The sequence below is a fragment of the Cynocephalus volans genome, chromosome 11 (assembly GCF_027409185.1).
Source record: "Cynocephalus volans isolate mCynVol1 chromosome 11, mCynVol1.pri, whole genome shotgun sequence".
NCBI lineage: Eukaryota > Metazoa > Chordata > Mammalia > Dermoptera > Cynocephalidae > Cynocephalus > Cynocephalus volans.
In genome coordinates, this window is record NC_084470.1 from 78,193,978 (window position 1) to 78,208,343 (window position 14,366).

Genomic DNA, 14,366 nt, shown 5'->3' on the forward strand with positions numbered 1-14,366 from the left:
AAACCTTGGACTGTTTATCCTCCTAGGTCCTAGGGATACAGCGATAAGCCAAACAGACATGGCTTCTGGTGCTCAGAAGACATTTGTTGAATAATTGAGTGATGACATGAGAAATAGTATTGTAGTATTGGGGAAATGTATTTAGCATTTCATAAATTTTGTAGATGGTGGCAGATGTGCACAGTTAAGTCAAGCTTTAGTCCATTTGCTGGTGGATGTTTCGTTGCTGTGTCCAAGAAGATTCCCTGAGAACTCTACTGTAATCTAGATTTTTCTAAAGTACCATAAATAAATTGGTCACATGCCCCTTAAAGGTGATTTTATTTAAACACTTATGGAAATGGTCAATGGAAATCTTTCTTTGGGTGGTGGATTGTCCAGGATAAAATGTCAGGTGATATTATTGGCTGAACATACCAGGGGAACATTTGGAACCACACTGTGTCCCCATCAGGAATGGCTGGAATTGATACCATTGGTTTCATGGTCAACATTTGTGAGCCCATGGAGGGTGCAGATTTTCCCTATGTGTAAGCATGTAATAAATCAGGGTTTCAGTTCTAAAACTTACCCACGTGCCTTGTAGCTGATTTCAGCTTTAAATAGTGCCCAAGGTGGGAGAGAGTCCTCCTTGATCTTTTAAAAATAATCCCTTAAAGGTCCTGATACAGTAATTCCCATCCTTTCTTTTTTCCTTGATCTGCCACTTTTTTGGTTTTTTCCCCCACCCTGTCTCTTAGTTCTCTAGATTGGTCAACATTAATCCAGGATAGGTAGCACTAACCACAATCATAATCATAAGAGCTATTTTTTTTTTATTGGGAGTTTACTATGTGTCAGAGACTGTTGAAAATGTTACATATATTATTGCACTCACTTCTAACAGTAACCTGTGGGATAGACACTTATTAATTCCCTTCTCAGGTGAAGAAACCAGGGAACAGGGTGTTTAGTAAATTTGTACAAGGTCACAGAGTTAGTAAGGGCTGGGTTTTGAACCTGGATAAGTCCACACTAGAACCTGAGTTACTAATTTTTATGCCATATGGTGCTAGAGGTAGGAGAAGAGGGGTGGGGTAGATTAGTAAGAGGAATAGTATAACATCTTTAGGCATCTATTTACCCTAGTACCCAGCACAGTACCCGGCATGTAGAAAGTGCTCAGTGACTGCTGCTGTTGAATGCAATTACTGCATCAGGGACCTGGCTGCTTTTCTCCCCTATTCCCTCTATTGTGGATCTTTAGTTTTACCAGTAATCCACCCATTCTTCTCTACTTTGCACCTCCTCCTATCCCCAAGAGCTGTCATCACCTCCTACCAGGACTATTGAAGTAGCTAATCCTGCCCGTCTTCCAATTGGTTCTCGACATAGCAACCAGAGAGACCTTTCTAAACACTCAAATCTGAGTTCATCGCTCCCCTGCTTACAATCTCTCAATGGTTTCTTGTTTATCTGGGGATGAGAATCAATGGCCTTTCCTTGGCCTACCAGATCCTGCATGGTCTGGTCTTGGTCACTGCTTTGGTCTCATGGGAACCACACTTTTCCTTCATTCTGTGTCCCCCAGTCACATCAGGTTCTTCTGCTAAATTCCCACCCCAGCTTTCTTGCATGTGTTGCTACCAATGCCTGGAAGACTCTTCTTCTGTACTCCTAACCCCGCCACCCCCCTCAGATCTCAGCCCAGAGGTCCCTACCAGGAGAAGCCTTCTAACCCTTCAATTTTAAGTTTTTTGTCTTTCTGTGGCAATTATTACATTTATTATTATATATTTATGTGATTCTTTAATGTGTTTCCCACTAGATGATAAACTCTAAGAGTTTACTCAGTGCCTGGGACATAGTAGGTATTTCATAAAATTTGTTGAACAAAAGAATGAGTGAATGAATAAATGAGCAAGGAATAAACAGAGCCAGAAATAGTTTGGCTGAGACTCCTGGCTGGCTATTTCCTATTATTAGAGGGAAGTTAAAAAAAGATTATGTTATGGAATTTGAGTTTGATTGTGGCTTATAGAGATTACATTGTTTTCCAACCATTTACTTTGGAGATAAACTCTTAGGCACAGAGAGGTGAAGTAACCTGCCCAGAATACACAGCTAGTCAGTGTTAGATGTCTTTGTTCTGACCTTTGAATTTTATGTAGGGAGAAACATACACATACACATTTCATAACATACACATTTCATAACTCTGCAGGGAACCTTTGGTGTGCTGAGTCTGTAGCAGTTGCATAAATATTTGATAATATTGATGTTGTCATGTCTGCATTTTTAAGTCTTTTAAGAGTATGTATTGCTATTTTTTTCTTTTTGTATACCAATGCATTCAGAATTGGATTGGATGATGGTCTAAGAGCACACAGATGTATAGCTTTAAGATTTGCGTGTCCTGAAAGATGGTGCCCACGATTAAGAACGGTTTATGTTTTACTTCCACTAGAACCAGACAAGGACAGCTCTCCTTATATTCTTGGGGTCTGAGGGTAAGGATTTCTGTGTCGGATCTCTAGACTGTCAGGAGGAGGGCACGTTCAATTATCAAGCTCCAAAAATGCCTATGCACGATGCAAAGCAGCTAGAGATGTGTGATGAGTTGATGCCTGAGATCTCCCAAACTGAGAAAAGACACGAGCAATCCCACAACTCTCCCACTGAGATCCTGTAACTCCATTAAGTGTTAAAAATTCACCGGTATGTGAAATTACCTCTGCCTTCAAGTTCTGTAATAACGTGCAGCCCCTGCAAGCCTCAACCGGTATCTGAGCTGGGGAAGGCTAAATAAGCATCCCAAGGTGCTCGCCAGGCTGCTGGATTGGATTTCTGGCTGTGCCTGAGGCCTCAAGTAGCCCCCTCTGCGGTGTGAGGCAGCATTTTTGTCCTGCAGGTACAGTAGGTACTGGATTAAACAGGTCTGCTGTTGCAGACAGACACCAGGCACCGTTCTAGCACGGAGCTGTGTTTGGATTGGAGTTTCCAGGGCCTTATCAGGAGCCACCCCTAGTGACACAGCCAGTGCCAGAACTAACTTTGACTTTCACTCTTCGCCAAGGGCTTGCAGAACACCTTAAAGGAAAAAAGATGGAGGCGCTTAGAGTTCAGATGTTCATGCCATGCTCCTTTGAAAGCTTATATCTGTAAGTGAAGTTTTCTTCTGGAAATAATCCCGGGACCACTTAACGGGAGCGATTTTTTTTTTTTTTTTCTTTTTAAGTGGGAAGACAGAGGAAGGGAAGATTTTATTGGGAGTTAAAAATACTGGAGCTGTTACTTTGTGACTGTGGCTTTAATCAGCTTTAGCTGTAACCTCTGGTAGGTGGATATGACAAGGGTAACGAATTTGAGGGGGGGAATTGAAATGCTCTACCCCATTATCTTTGCCATCTTGTTTAAAATTGAATGTTGGTCTTAATAATGACAACAAATAAAAAAAACGGCTACTTGAAAAAGGTGAGATAGAAAAGAGCTTGATTTATGATTGTAAGATAGACAGCAGCCTAGCTTTGTTATCAATAAAAAAGAATTCTCTTCAGGAAAACAGTGTGCTTAGTAGTAATGTTTGTCAAAACAGTCCCATTATAAACCCTTAGGATTTTTGGTTTCTCTCTTTTTTTTTTCTGACTGTGGAATAGGAACCATTGCATTAATAAACACCTCATTTGTATTTTTGTTTATTGATTTTTTTCTCTTTGAGGGGAAAACAAAACATCCAAACATCAGAATCATCTGCCTGGCATATAAATGTAGAACAACTTTGAAATTGGCAGTTTCAAAAAAATACTAAAATAGAGAAATGCTAAATACCTCCACTCCCTTTAACATTTACTTTCACTGTTAGGTGATAAGATTTGAAAACAATGCTAAAAGCTGTGTCTCTAAGTGAATAGGCATTCAAGCAAATCAACTTATGCAAAAGCTACCTTTGGAGCTTAATAATTATTTACTGAACGTTCCTGGGTCATGAGAGAGGTTCTGATTAAGTCAGAAAAGCATTATGTTCAGCAGCTTGTGAAGGTGTGTTTAAAGATGGCAAGAATAATGGAAAAATACTAGATGTAGCTGAACTATTTTTAGAATTTGATTCTTAAAAAAAATAAAATTCCCATAAATTTAAGTGTGGGTTAAAGTTCATCATTTTCAGTAGATATGTCTTTTAAAAGTCTTATTAAAGGTAGTTTAAAAAATGTCTTTAATTACTTGTGCTTCTATTTTTGCTGTATATTAGTTTGATTTTATAGATACTTCAGATTTTTTCATTCTATGTGTCATTAAAGCAGTTTAATTACTCATGTCTGTAAAATGATAGAGCATTTTATGAACAAGGTATATATAATTATGTATTTAAAATGTCATTATGCTAGAAATGTTATAAATTTCTGCCTTATAAATCACGTAATAGTTGGAGAGATGATGTCTGCTTTTTGTGATTCATATCCTACAAGAATGTACTCTATAACTTACTAATTTTTTTTAATATTAATTTTGAGCAAGTGAATGGGATGCCATGGGCAGATGAAACTCACCATTCTGATGTAGCATGAGGACAGCAGTAATGTCAAATCAAATGTACACCCAGATTAGTTCTTAATTTTGAATTTCCTTTTCTAGTTAACTAACATACTTGCCATAGGAGGATGCTTCCCTTATAAACTCTCAGAATGAAATTCTTCGCAAACGTCTTTGACAAAACTGTTCACTGAGCTGTTTGTTGCCCTTTAACTTCCTCATGCCTGTTTTTCTAGGAGGGTACACACTGTGAATTAATTCTGTGTTTTGTATTTTCCTCTAGGAAAGCAAAGGAACATCATAGCAGAAAGCAACATTCTAGAATTTTGGCTCCCTAGAAAATAATTTGTCAGTTTTTACTAATTTTTATCTATTAAGATGCTCAGAGGATATCATTTCAGGAATTAAAACACAGGATAGGAGAATTCATTGCCTAACTTTTAGTCATTGGCCATATTGTTTGTGGGCACCGTTCTAAGCATCTTACCTGTGTCAGCACATTGGATTCTTATAACTGCTCTGTGACAAAGGTACTTTTTTCCACTCCCATTTACAGATGAGAAAACTGAGGCCTGGGCAGGTAAAAAAAAATCCTGCCCAAGTCATATACCTAAGAAATGATAGAGCTAGGGTTTCAATCCAGGCATTCTTGTTCCAGGGCTTATGCTCTTATCTGCTGTATTTCATGGATTTTCACTAAAGATAGTAAATGAATCAATATTTCTTCCTTTTTTATTGAGTTGGGTTCCCCCATTTTCAGATTTCTAAATTACCAAATTGTAACTCAATTGAACTTTCAAGGGGTCATGATTAGTCACAATCCCACAGTATTTGTCTATCAAATATATTTCCCTGAGTCCAATTCACTGTTGATTATAATGCAACTGGAGGAGAAAAAAACACTATTAAGTATAGTCATTGATTATAAGATCTATTCTGATTTGGGAAATCTTAAAATGTAGAGGAAAATTTCCTCTTCAAATTAAGGAAATATGGTAGATCCCTAGAACTCAGAGTTCTATGTCACTGGATGATTCAAGCAAATGTTTTGACTAAAGATTGTCCAATAGTAGGGTTCTAGTATCATTTGATTCTGTGAGATGGAGTATTTGTTAAGAAAGGGATACAAAATTTAGCCATTAAGCAAATATTTATTTTGCCCTACTATGTGCTGGGGAATCTATATGTCAATATAACATGTAAAGGTCTCTGCCCTCATAGAGCTGGCTCTACCAGGTCATGAAGGACCAGGTACTTACTGGCCTCATTCTCAAGTCTGGGCCTCAACCTCATGTTCCAAAATGGCTCCTGGAGCTCCAGCCTGTGCAGCCAAATGACAGCCTACATGGTGGCAGAAGGTTCCAAGAAGGGTATCTTTTAAAGGAGCACCACATGACATTTCTGCTTAAATTTCATTGGTAAAGCATAGGCAGGTAGCCAACCTAACTCCTGGAAAGCTGGAAAGTGTACCCAGCCCAAAAAAGGAGAAAATAGGAGAATGGGTTCTAGATTATTTGAATTGTAGATCTTAGGTTGACACTTTGATTTTCTTTATCAAAATTATTGATATTTTGGGCCGGCCCCATGGCTCACTCGGGGGAGGGCGGCGCTGGTAGCACCGAGGATCCTATATAGGGATGACCGGTGTGCTCACAGGCTGAGCATGGTGCGGACCACACTGTGCTGAGGGTTGCGATCCCCTTACCGGTCAAAAAAAAAAAATTACTGATATTTTCTAAAATGTCACAAAAACCAGCAGCGGTATCCCAGGGTACATCAAATTGGCTTAAGCAAAAGTGGAGCTTGATTAGCCCTTGTGAATCAATGTCCAGAATTAGTCCAGGGTTTTCAAGGCATCAGGGATTGTTTGATCCAGCTGCTCATTGTCACCTAAGCACTGGTTCCCTCTTTATTCTTCCTTCTCCTCAGTGCTCTGTCCTTTCTTTCAGTTCACATTACTGTTTCATCTAGTTTGAGTTTCTTCTCATTTAGACCCAGGAAATTACAGATTTGTATTCTACCAGCTTCCTAAACCTTAGTATAAAGTGTTATTTTGCCCCAGTAGTTCTAATCACAGACATAGGGCTGACTCTTATTGAACCATCTTGGGACACAAGCCTATTCCTGAGTTAGTCCCTGTGGCTAGGGGGATGGATATGCTGATTGGCCAATCCTGGGTTGTGCTTCCATATCTGGAGGTAGTAGCCACAGTATAACCTCATGAATCGAAAGTGAAGGAGGCCGGTTCATCAAGGTGAAATGAGGGTACTTTACAAAAGAAGTGGGGCAGGATACCGAGCAGGCATAAATACCATGTGACCACCATAAATCATTACTACTATTTGTGAGGTTGCATCGTAAACCATGACAGGTGCACCATCACTGCTCCTGAGATCATAGTTTGTACTTTTGTCCTGATTTCAACACAGTGTTTCAAGCTTTGCATCTTGGTAGATATGTCCTATGCATGCAGTAATTGTTAAGTGATGGTAATCTAAGGCTTTTGAATCTTCTGTGATCTGTTAAAACGTTATCTAGACAAGTAGACAGAGCACGCCCTGTGATTGGGGCAATTATTTGAGTGGGGATAGGAAGAGCTTTCTGCTTTTAAGAAAGTTCCTCCCAATTACTTTCACATTCATGTCTGAATTCAGTCATTAGATTGTCATAGTTTTAGATTTTAAAAATGTTCATTTAAAAAAAATACTCTAGGTGGTACATCTAGCCATGCCATACCAATTCCTTATACCTTATAAGATATCAATTATTTTAATTTTAATTTTATTTTTTGAAGTAAATTTTTTTATTTTTTATTTCAAAAAATTTATTATTAATAGTTTTGATTGACAAACCATAAATGTTTACATTTATAGGAGACGAATTTTTCAGAGCCCTTTAAAACATGGCAGCTAGATGTGAATGGGATTCCCTAGTTGGACAGAGTAAGCAAGAATTCTAGAGTTTGGTCTAGTGTAGGGAAGCTTGATATGAGAGACAGAAAACTTGACTGTGGGCGCTTTAACTTTAACCTTTCAATGGTCTGGCTCTCAGAGGCGATTTCCTTGAAAGGAACTGAGTGTTGAGGGTGCCAACTCATAGTGGCATTGGTGGAAAATGGAGATCACTTGTGGTCATAAAATGAGGAAATGGCAAAGTTCATATCCTTGGTCTAAAATATCTTTTAGTAATAGATTGACATTCTCCTTAGTTGGAGTATATAGAAGTGGGAAACACTTTGGGAGTAGTGAAAATAAGCAACTTAAAAAAAATTTGGTGATGAAAATTTCCTGGAAGAGCATTGCTCATGTATTACAGAGGTCTCTCTCTCTACACACACACACAAACACACACACACACACACACACACACACACACACACACACACAATTTTTCCCCTGTTGGCTGGCTGGTACAAGGATCAAACCCTGGACCTTGCTGTTATCAGCACCATGCTCTAATTAACTGAGCTCACTGGCCAGCCCTCTAAACATTTTTGATCATCCCTCCTAGTTAATTTTTTTTCAAGCAAGCCCTCTCGACAGTTTTTATTTAATTTGTGAATTTTATGTATGTGCCACTGTACTTATATATTACATTATAAAATGTGAACAAAAATAGAAAATAAAAATGATGAGATAAAATAAATGTAAAGAAATGTTCTAGTTTTTTCTTTTTGTACTCCAGGGTATCATTTTTTGTACCCTCTTTTGAAGAATACTGATGTGTTGGGAGTCTTATAAGGTTCTCTTTGATTTTATTTAATCAGTTATTGAGATCGGTTTTGCCTGGTACCGGCCAAAGGTCCAGCTTAAAGAATATGCAGAGTCCTGAATAAATATGTAGAATCTCCAATTTTTTACCAACTAATTAGGGTCTTGGTGTTAGAAAGTAAAGATTTCAAATTTTAAATTATATATGATTGGTGGTTCTTAATTTTTAGAACGTTTTTTCCTTTTGTACAATGAAAAGTACAAAGCTCCAGAAACAGGAGCACTGTCCGGTTTGGACACCACATTATCCTGAATGTCTAGAAACACTTTGGAAAGCATTCAAATATTTGTTGAAAGGAAGAAGGGGAGAAAGACATGCTGTGTTTTACAAGCCTTTTTATTTTCTTTTGTGCCAGGAATCTGGAGTATTTATTATCTGAGCTGGAAATGTTACCAGAAAAAGCTGGAATCTTGGCAGATTTTCATTCTTTTTCTTGACCACTAGAACCCAAGTTTAGTGGTGACGTAAGTCCACATCTCTGTGTTTGAAGCTAGACTGTGATATCTGGTACTTTCATATTTACATGGGTTATACTCTCAGCTATTTTAAATATAAGGAATGATGTAGTTTCTTATTGGACTTGTTTCCACCATGCATGGTGAAAAAATCATCCTGAATCACTTTGGAAGGAATGGAAAGATTGAGAAAATGGAAGTGTTGATCATAATGAAATGTTAGATGCCTAGACTGTCATTAAAAAATAAATAACCATTTGCACTTGTAGGTACTTTCAAAAGATTCTTAAGAATTTTATTTTGCTTGTAGAACAAATAGTTTCTATAAATTCAGCCTATCAGTTCCTTTTATTTATGATGAAGTAGTTGTGCTGTGACCATAAAGACCCATTGGTAGTTTCTGGACAGACGTTTTTGTTTGGCTTCATAGCCCATTTGGAAGGAGTGAGTAGTCCTTCCCATTCTCTCCCATCCAACATGTTGAATTCAGTATCAGAAGGACTCTTCAGAGCTCCGGTCAGGCTCTCTGGAGTTGGGAAACGGAATGTGAATTTCCTCAGATGTGGAGGAAAGTGCACTGTCTAAGAATCAGGGAAGCAACTTCAAGGGCCAGCTCTCCTACCAAACAGATGGGTGATCTTGGATGTTTCCAAACATGGCCTAGTATCAGGATCAGCTGCAGAATATTTGTAAACATGTCGATTCTTTGGCTTTACCTAAACTGAAATCGGTATTTTTCAGTTTAGGGCATTTTTATTTAAGAATGGGCATTTTTATTTAAGACAAAGTCCTCAGCTGATTTTATTGCAGCCAGCCTTTTGACTTTGGAAACTCCTGTAGCTTAAACTATCCCTGACATAGCTTTCTCATCTGTAGCCGAGGTTAATATTCTTGTGCCTTTCTGTGACTGTCTCACTGTGTATGTGAACATCAGCCATTGTGCTTTCCTGCACATAAGTAAATTGTACCTCAGTGCTAGCAAATACTAGGCTTTGAGCTCTATCAACCGAATGACTGTAATGAAGATTATTTTTTATTGGACAAAAATTCTAGGATTCTTACTTTATGACTCATGAGAGGATTGCCGAATAAATTATCTTCTCTCTCCATCCCTGCAAGATTTTGTCAGGTTCTCTGAATTAAATAGGATTGCTTAAACGTCATAAGACGTATCTTCTTTGGTCCAGACTTGTTCACAGTCTTATAAAAAGTTGATTCCTTGTATCAAAAAGAAGTATCATGTTTATGATTTAATATTATTTTTGCCACTAATTTTTGAACTGTGTTCCAGTTTATTGGATCATGTTCCAGTCATTGTGCTAAGCTTTTTATATCTATTACAAATTTTAATCCTCACTACAACGCTGAGAGGCAGATGTATTAAATACTCTGTATGAATAAGGAAACTCCCAGTACACAGAGATTGACTAACTTACTGTCCTGTCTTGGAGGACTGTGATATCGAGGCCCAAGAACGACTCATATTGTCTAGTAAAGGGGCATTGGCATCACTGTTAAAGGGGAGGGGTGATCAGGCAGATATTGATTGAATGCTGGGATATTGGATTTAATGGAATTTCTGATGTATTTATGTGACTATTGAAGGTGGTGGAGTAAACTGTTTGGATTTAGGAATATACCAGATAATTCAGAGCCCATGTCTGATATAACCATACCATCACAGAGAAGGGGAAGTCTTTAAAGTTTAAAAATGTCAATTCAGCCATAGAGGTAGGAACTCAGGTCACATTTAGTGGCCTCCTATTTTCCATATACTGCATTCTAGCCTTTGAGCTGAGCACTTTAATTCAGCTAACATTAGCTCATCTAGCCCCTGCAGTACATTTAGGGGGTGAGTTTTGGAGAGGCCCAGAGAGGCTAAGTGGCCCACTAAAGATCACGCTGCTCATCAGAGACTGAGCTAGAACTTGAGTCCAGTTGGTGATCATCCTTCTTGAGTCAGGGTTGGGCAATTCCCATTCTCAGGGGAGTTGTGTGTCTGTCTTCAGTGACTTGGGCGAGTGTCAGTAAAGGCTTTTGTCTCTCCACCAGCTGGCTTTCAGAGGATGATTTCTGGTGGTGAGATGCACACCTTCCCATGTGGAACTAGGTCAGAGTCTGATAATCTAGATAACTGACTTAAAAATTTTCAAGGCATCTCAGAAGAATTATGTGACTGTAGCTTTAAACTCTGTGAGATTACAAACCAGGTATTCCCAGCACCTGGCAATAACTATTTGTTGAATAAATGACCTTTACATAATCTGATTAAAAGGTATCAGACTCATGGAATTAGGATTATTTAGCGACGATTGAGCTTCATGGGCCCAGGATGAGTTCAGTTAGCTTTTACAATTAAATACATTTAGACATCTCTCCTTGCACATCATTAGTAGCTTGAGCATCAGGTCCTCATTTTTAAAAATAAGCACTGTAGCCACCTGTAATGTTCTCACATAAACCTTGATTTTGAATTTAAAACATTATGCACATTTGACCTGCTAACACTCTGCAGTGTAGATACCTTCTTTTTTGTCCAGAAGGTGATAATTGCAGATTGAATTATTTCGAAGAGAAACGATGTTTAAAAGATGAGAGCAAAGCTGAGAATTGGGGAGTCATCTTTAACAATGTGGAAATATCCTGCCGGGAAGTGTGTGCGATGAAGTGACTCTGATGCTTCACTGGCACTTTTAACAAATTAAAAAAAAAAAAAAAAAAAAAAAAAAAGTCAATCAGCTGAGCTTTGCTAAATTTTTATAAATACAAAAATATATTTGCTATATTTTCTTTAGTGGGGTTTCAATTTATTTATACTGGCCTACTGTATAAATATGCATTTTCTCTCCTGACAGGGTATTTTAGAAAGTGCTTTAAATGTTATTGTTGTCAACTTTAAAGTATAAAGACTTAGTGTGGTTGATAACTAGTAATTTTAACTTAAGATGTCTCAAGAATGCTTTACTGTTAATTGGAAGGATTTTTCCCCCAATATCACAGCCAATGACTTGTCTTGAGCAGCTAATTAGTGCGATTATTGCCGAGCTGCATTTGCTACAGCTCAAAGGTTTGCTCCTGTTTTTATCAAAAGGATCAAGTCTCTCTGGGAATGTTTTAACCCGACAGGCTTTGAATAGTAAGACCGCTTATTTATTTATTTATTTTTAAATAGCTGACCCTCTCTCTCCCCACTTGGCTTAGGGAAGTACATTTGAGCTTTGAACACATACTCCAAAGTGGAAAATACATTTTTTTTTGATGCTCTTTTAGTAGAGCTTTACCCAGTGAATCTATTATTTTAGGTGAATCGAGTAATGGCTGGGTATTCTTTTTGTGTGGATGAGTGCATGATATTAAAACAATAAGCGAGGTATTAACATTGTTCAGTTTCTTGTGCATCTGTAGTAAATGTAGGAAAAAAATGGAGAGAAGGTTAAGTTTTCTGAGATGCTGGAGACATAAGAGAACTGATGTGTTGGAATTAGTCACTACTTTTCTGTCTTATTTCTTGTCAAAATACTGTCTATGATGGGTCCAGTCTCCTTTCTTCTAGCCAAATGTTAACCTTGATTACTCAAGTAATTTCTTTGTGTTTTTAAATTAGTTTCTAGTGGCATATATTCTGCCACTGAAAGAAAATATTATAGCTTTATTATAGCTGGGGGGGAACTAAAGTTAAAGAATTTTACCTGTAATTCCACTTCTACTCTGGCAACTCTGATCGTCATCTTTATATATACCCTGCTAGTCATTTGGTATGTTTGTGTAATTATTTTAAATCAGAATGTAGATATGCTTTTGAATCCTGCTTTTTAATTTACTCTTATTACATGCATTTCCCAATTTGCTCTGTTGTTGTCCAATTTCTTTTAAAAAAGTACTATTTTATCAAATTCATGTATCATAATTTATTTAACCATTCTCATATTATGGGGCAAATTTAGGTAATTAAGAATATTTTGCAATTTGTAAAGAGTTTTGTAATGTCAATTTTCCCACGTTTGGATTATTAGGAAAATTTTCCATCAGTGAAATTTCTGAAGCAAATTGTATGAGCAATTATATAGTTTCTTGATAATATTAAATTGTTTTCTTACATATACCTTAGTACAGCAATGGCCCAGAGTGACATTATCATTACACTTTTTCTTGTCATGAACGTTTTGTTTTTGGAAAAATTGGATTCTGCCTTGTATGTTATTCTGCATCTGGCTTTTCTAAGTTCATTATATTATGTAGTTTTATTCATATCAATAAGTATTTTTCTACGCCATTTTTAATGGCTGCAAGGTATTGCATTATATGAACCTATCACAATTTACTGAACCAATTTCCTGTGGTGAAAATAAGTAAACTCCTAGTATAATTTTTATTATGTAGTTTTTCTGGGACAGTGAGAGCGAAGCATCCTCATCCTTTAGCATGTTTTATTACCTGCAGACTCTGAAGATTTCTATCGTTAAGGAGCTTATAAGGATGGTCAGTGATTTAAAGGCATTATTTTGCCTTTTGTTAAAAGATAAAGACAATATGGGGGTTTATACTTGAGGAGGGAAACTCAAGGTACAAATACTTCCCTTGAAGCGCAACTTAAGAGTGAATGTTTTCTCGAATCGTTCTTTTTTTTGTTTCTAGGTGCTAAGGTTTTTTACTGTTCGTCCTAAATAGAGATTTTTAAAAAATGTGTATATATATATATAAAATATAAATATAAAATAGAAATAGAAAAAATATATATATTTCAGTATGTGTATATATATATTTTTTCCCCACTATATATATATATATATATATATATATATATATATATATAGTGAGAAATAGACGATTACATTTCTGGGTAATAATAGCAATAGCAACCATTTATTGAGGCAGTACTACATGGTGCTCATTGTACTAGGGGGGTTATATGCATTGTTTTATTTAATCCTCAAAAAATCCCCAAGAGGCAGGGCTTTAAAATATAAATGATGCAATAGAAATTTGAAAAAACACCTTCCACTTTTATAAATGGGTGCTATCTCTCTTTTCCAGATATGCTGACTAAGGCAGAGAGAGGTTTAAAAATTTGTTGATGCCATAGAGCTAGCAAGATAAGCAATCAAAAACTATATTTAGGAATATTAAGAAGTCTTTTCTTCTTATGACTAGTATTTAAGCATTTAAAATAATTTTGGGTAGAGAGAGTACCAAAACCACTAGAAGTAGGATTCATGGGGAATGCGCCGAGCGCACTCATCGTCGAGGACATGCCAAGATGAATCAGAAGAAAAGACGCTACAAAGAAAACCAGGCAGAGAAGAATTGGGTTGTCAAACCAGCTTGTCTTCTGCCCTCTTGCCTAAAGACTGAGGTGGAGTTCAGTGTTAACATTCTGGTCCAAATGCTTCTTTTACTGATGATTTTTACTTTCCGTATCTTAGAAAAGTTTCCCCATGACAAAGCTCACTAAACAATTCCTTGTTAGTAAACATTTTAGACATCTTCAAGGAACTTAGATAACACGTAGGAGTAGTTATTTGGTTAGATTCAGTTATAGAAAAAAAGCAAATCAAGCAATTTATTTATTTTTTACATATATTACAAATTTATTAAAACATGTATAAAAAGAAATAATGGTCTAAAAAGAAA

The 14,366-nt window shown here is 36.9% G+C and overlaps 1 protein-coding gene across 10 annotated transcripts in view; it reads left to right on the forward strand.

Annotated features, from left to right (window-relative positions):
* MITF (melanocyte inducing transcription factor) overlaps positions 1 to 14,366 on the forward strand; it is a 211,339-nt gene that overhangs the window by 111,665 nt on the left and 85,308 nt on the right. The gene's annotated exons all lie outside the window — the stretch shown is intronic.